Genomic DNA, 6242 nt, shown 5'->3' on the forward strand with positions numbered 1-6242 from the left:
GATCCAAGCATCGGTCAGCATACAATTCCCCATATTCCAGGTTCAAAACCCATCAAGTAGAAACTCCGTTGCATGAAACCGGATGTTTCCCTCAAAATTCAAGCAGAAGTCTCTAAGCAGCAAGAGGTCGGGTTTATTCGAGAAGCCAAGTATCCAGAATGGATTGCAAATGTTGTCCCAGTTCCAAAGAAAGATGGAAAAGTTCGAATGTGCGTTGATTACAAGGATCTTAACAGGGCTAGCCCAAAAGACGTTTTTACATTGCCTCATATTGACATCTTGGTCGACAACACAGCAAATCATGCCTTACTCTCTTTTATGGACAGGTACGCAGGCTACAATCAGATTCCAATGGCAGGGGAAGATATGGAGAAGACAACCTTCATTACTCAGTGGGGTACATATTGCTACACAGTTATGCCATTCGGACTGAAGAACGCGGGGACTACGTATCAAAGAACAGCCACAGCCATTATGAGCGAAATGATTCACAAAGAAATTGAGGTATATGTCGACGACATGATCGTCAAATCCAAAGAGCGACGTGAACATACAACAGTACTTCAAAAATTCTTCAACAGGCTCAGGCAATACAATATGAGGCTCAATCCTCAAAAATGTGCATTCAGGGTAACGTCACGCAAGTTACTCGGGTATGTCATCAGTTCTCGGGATATAGAGGCTGATCCTTCAAAAATCAAGGCCATTCTAGACATGAAACCGCCAGCGAATGAGAAAGAAATTCGGGGGTTCCTTGGCAAGTTACAATACATCAGCAGATTCATCTCAAAACTCACTATGATTTGTGAGCCAGTATTCCGAAAACTCCGCAAGAGTGAGCCCAAGGTTTGGGACGAAGACTGTCAACATGCATTTGACACTATCAAGAACTATCTTTCAAATCCACCAGTGTTGAAGCCAGCAATATTGGGGGCTCCCCTCAGGCTTTACCTTACAACAATTGACTAGGCAGTGGGGGCCATGCTCGCCCAAGAGATCGACGGCAAAGAAAACGCCGTATACTATCTAAGCAAGAAGTTACTCGAGTACCAAACCAGATATACTCAACTCGAAAGACTCGGTATCGCCTTGGTTTGGGCCACAAAGAAACTCTGGCGTTACATGCTCTCCCAGACAGTGTATGTGATTTGCAAAGCAGATCCTCTCAAGTAGCTATTCGAAAAGCCGGCTCTAAACGGACGATTGTCCAGATGGTTGCTTATGTTAGCAGAATTCGAACTCAAGTACATCCCTCAAAAGTCTATCAAGGGTTCAGAAGTTTCAGACTTCCTAGCCGACTGTCCCATCGAGGTAGAAGAGGAGGATTATGATCTACCCGATGAGCAAATTCTAGTGACAAGCGATGATCGTTGTTCGCTGCACTTTGACAGTGCCTCAAATCAAAACGGATGTGGTGTCAGGGTAATCCTAGTAGCTCCGGACTGCACTCACATTCCCAAATCAGCAAAATTACAATTCAATGTTACAAACAATGCGGCCGAATATGAAGCATGCTTTATGGGCCTGGAAGCCGCCTTAGCATTGGGCGTCCAGAAACTTCGAGTATACGGGGATTCCTCCCTAATCATCAATCAGATTTTCGGCAAATGGAAAGTCAGAAGCAAAAGCTTATCCCCATACCTCCTATCTCGAGAAGTTGTCCGAACAAGTAGAAGAGCTTCGTTACACATACCTCCTAAGAGAGGAGAATCAATACGCCGACGCACTAACAAAACTGGCATCAATGATCAACATTCCAAATGGCATGGGTCAAATGCCCGTTACAATTGAAAGGCGTCAACAAGAAGCATATGTCCATGCTATTGATAACGTCGATCCTGACAATGATGAGTCTTGGTTTACAGATATCCAAAGGTACCTACAAAACTCTGAATATCGACTGCATTTTTCAAGCAAAAGTCAAAGGGCTTTACCCCTACAATCAGCCAACTTCGTCCTAGAAGGCGGCGTTCTATACAAGAGGTCCCCTAACGGCCCCAATCTCCGATGTGTTGACAAGCATGAAGCACAAAGAGTCATGGACACCGTGCATGCCGGGGTCTGTGGTACTCACATGAATGGAAAGATGTTGGCCCTCAAAGTCATCAGGGCTCGGTATTACTGGACCACCCTCGAACGGGATTGCTACTTCTTCGTCAAGAAACGTCCTATCTGTCAAAAGTGTGCAAACCTGAAGCAGGAATGCAAGTTCTACAAACAACATCTAGGCATCCTAACCTCACTAGTAGAAAAAACCCTTACTGCAGCGGGCTTTTAGACCCCTGTTGCAGCGTACATCGTATGCTGCAACTGGTGGGCCTGCAACAAGTCTGAACTTGTTGCAGCATACAATGTTCGCTGCGAAAAGTACTTTTTTGCAGCGTACATATACATGTACGCTGCAACAAGTTTCAAAAATTTGGCCAAAATCTTGACTTGTTGCAGCGTACAAATTTATGTACGCTGTAAAAGACCCCACCTGTTGCAGGGTATATCCATTTGTACGCTGCAACAAGTCTGAAATTTTGCCAAATTTTTCACCCTTGTTGCAGCGTACACACATATATGTACGCAGTAAAAAAGCACTTTTGGCGGGAAAATTATAGTTTTGTTTAGGGATACCTAGAGTGCCTTGCACCAAATATAGAAACCTGTCACAACAATAATAGAATATCGCAACCTGTATAACAAATATAAAAACAATAATTGTTGTTTTGTATATATCCCAAAACCAAAGTGCACGTACCACATACATTTAAATATATTTACGTTCCAATTTCAACGTACACATAAATTTTAATATAAAAGATTCTATAACATCTAAACCAACTCGATCAAACGCGCTCATGCAAATAATAAATACTTCCTCGTAATAAACTTAGCCCATTGCTCACGAACCACTTCCATTTCCTCACTAGCATAAGGCGCATTCCTCGGAGTATAGACCTTTACAAAAACAAGAATTTTATGGGAGCATTAGATTAAATGCAAATTAAATGTCACATTTTAACATTCAAGCAACTAATGACAATGTACTAATAGTACAGAATACGACTCAAGAGTAAGGAAAGTTAAAACTATGCATATTAATCATGTAATAAGAATCAAATGAGTCCTTAGGTTCTTTAGTTCAAAGATGGGAGCGGAAATGTCATTTTAGCTCTAAATATTACCTATAACGACCCAATGAGCCTTAAATGTGCATAAATAGATTCGAATGAGTTTTAGAAAGTTAAAACTATGCATATTAATCGTGTATAAGAATAATTCGAGTCCTTGGGTTCTTTAGTTCAAAGTTGGGAGCGAAAATGTCATTTTAGCTCTAAATATGACCTATAACGACCCAATGAGCCTTAAATTTGCATAAATAGATACGAATGAGTTTTAGAAAGTTAAAACTCTGCATGTTAATCATGTAATAAGAATCAAATGAGTCCTTAGGTTCTTTAGTTCAAAGTTGGGAGCGGAAATGTCATTTTAGCTCTAAATATGACCTATAACGACCCAACGAGCCTTAAATTTGCATAAATAGATTCGAATGAGTTTTAGAAAGTTAAAACTCTACATATTAATCATGTAATAAGAATCAAATGAGTCCATAGGTTCGTTAGTCCAAAGTTGGGAGCGGAAATGTCATTTTAGCTCTAAATATGACCTATAACGATCCAATGAGCTTTAAATGTGCATAAATAGATTGGAATGAGTTTTAGAAAGTTAAACATATTCATATTAATCATGTGATAAGAATCATTTGAGTCCTTGGGTTCTTTAGTTTAAAGTTGGGAGCGAAAATGTCACTTTAGCCTAAATATGGCCTATAATAACCCAATAAGCCTCAAATGTGCCTAAATAGATTGGAATGACTCTTGAAAACTTAAAACTAAGCATATTAATCATGTAATAAATTTGAAATGAGTCCTTAGGTTCTTTAGTTCAATGTTAGGAATGAAAATGTCATTTTAGCTTAAATATGACATATAACGACCCAGTGAGCCTTGAATGTGCATAAATATATTGGAATGAGTCTTAGAAAGTTAAAACTATGCATATTAATCATGTAAAAGATTTAAAATGAGTCCTTAGGTTCTTTAGTTCAAAGTTGGGAGCGAAAATGTCATTTTAGCCTAAATATTACCTATAACGACCCAATGAGCCTTAAATGTGCATAAATAGATTGGAATGAGTCTTAGAAAGTTAAAACTATACATACTAAACATGTAATAAGTATAAAACGAGTCCTTAGGTTCTTTAGTTGAAAATTGGGAACGAAAATATCATTTTAGCCTAAATATGACTTATAACGACCCAATGAGCCTTAAATTTGCATAAATAGATTGGAACAAGTCTTGAAAACTTAAAACTAAGCATATTAATCATGTAATAAGTTTGAAAGGAGTCCTTAAATTCTTTAGTTCAAAGTTGGGAACGGAAATATCATTTTAGCCTAAATATGAGTTGTTTATAAATGAGATTCTTCACAAATTATTCAATCATGCATATCAAAATAGTTGTGCTAAGAATAACCATCTTTCAATTTGCTCATGATGTGAGTATCAGTATAAAATTGTAGACTCACAGATTTCAGTATAGAAATAAGAACTACAAGAAAAACAGTCTCCCCCAGTTTGCAAGTTCTCCTAGGGGTGGTTTGATTCAAATGGGAATTAAATTCCTAGGGGAAGTTACTTCCTAGTACCAAACAGAACGTAAGTTTTTTTAAGAAACTAGAGGTAATTGTCTTCACAATAAGGCTAAACATATCTACTATTCCCAATTTTTGTTTTAACGTATCAAAGTATGGCTGATTTCAAAATATAAACTTGATCAATTGAATTCCCCTGAAGTAAAGCAGAATCCTAACATTTACCCTTATCCCCATATCAGTCAGTCCATGAACAATAACATATAATAGTATTAAATAACACATTACTCTTTTGATGCGGACTTGGTTGTTTCTCTCAGCAATAATACTATGTATAGCAAAGATGAAACCACTAAAAGAGAAAGGAGCTTGAAGTACAACGGGAATCCTAAGCATAAACCATGTACTTACAATATTAGTAAGGGAACAGTTATTGCTACATCCAGTCCCACAAAGTTGCCCAAAACCACCTTCAGAATCCCCCCTCTTTCCTTAGTGTTGATTTCTTTTTGCTCTGTCTGATGGTCTGTTTGGGGTGGTCCTCCCAGGATATCATCTACATATTCAGCAGATGTTGTGAGTCTTGTGACGCATATTTAACCATCTGAGTATCGGATTCATACATCTAAAAATCCTGAAGAATCAGCAGATGTAATGTTGTTTTTTGCAGGTTGATCATCCTCGATCAGTTTGATTTTCAACTTTCGGCCTACAGAAAAAGCAGAAATTCCAGTTCATCAAACCAAGCCATTGCACTAGTGCAGCAGCAGAGTAGCAACAGATCAGTCAGCAACAACATTTCACTAGTGCAGCAGCAGTATAATTCAGACAATTTGTTTAATGGAACAGTTGTACCTTCAGGGATAATGTCCACTGGACTCAATACGTATATGGCACTGAAGAACACCTGAAATTACAAGGCCAAAATTTACTCTACACACAACTCAATGAAGGAATAAGAAAACAAGTTGTTGTAAATTGAGTTGTTCACTTAACTGCCAAATAAATCCGAGCTTTGATGACGAATGGCAAAGATCTTTGAGGGTCTAGCAAATCATTCAATGACCTTCGAAGAAGAAATGGAAGATCTCGCAGCCTCTGAGAAAACGAAAGAGAAAATAATTAACAAGATCCAGAAATCAAGAAATGACACAAGCAGAAATCTCCATCGATCATAATAACAAGATCCAGATAAGGGGGAATTTGATGTAACAAAGGGTGAATTTGAGTGTTCTTGAATTGGGTTTTATAGTTATGATGCTTGACTATTTCTGATTAAGATTTAAGACACCCCCGTTTAGCAGGACAGGGAGAAAGAGAGGGGGAAATAGGGAGAGCTTGGATTCTAGACTTTTTTGGACACACTCACAAAGTCACAAATTCAAAAGGTAGATGTGGAAACTACAAAGACTTGTTATAAGCTGCACAAAGTTACATCTGATCAGCTAAAGTTGCCTGCCGTGAAACGGTGGAAGTTCTATTACACAGAACAAATAGGGAAAAGGATTTTTCATCCTCATATAGACATGGAAAATAAGTCATTTGGGTCAAGTTCAACACAAGTTAATAAAAAGCTAAATATACCTTATTAGAAGGTTAT

The 6242-nt window shown here is 38.2% G+C and overlaps 1 long non-coding RNA gene across 1 annotated transcript; it reads right to left on the minus strand.

Moving 5' to 3' along the window:
* Positions 1–2809: 2809 nt before the first annotated feature.
* LOC130471269 (uncharacterized) lies at positions 2810–5985 on the minus strand. The gene is made up of 4 exons (XR_008931944.1): positions 5639–5985; positions 5498–5549; positions 5054–5351; positions 2810–2946 (listed from the first exon to the last, which is right to left on the minus strand). It is a non-coding gene; the product is annotated as an uncharacterized lncRNA (long non-coding RNA).
* Positions 5986–6242: the final 257 nt, after the last annotated feature.

Source organism: Spinacia oleracea, chromosome 4 (assembly GCF_020520425.1).
Source record: "Spinacia oleracea cultivar Varoflay chromosome 4, BTI_SOV_V1, whole genome shotgun sequence".
NCBI lineage: Eukaryota > Viridiplantae > Streptophyta > Magnoliopsida > Caryophyllales > Amaranthaceae > Spinacia > Spinacia oleracea.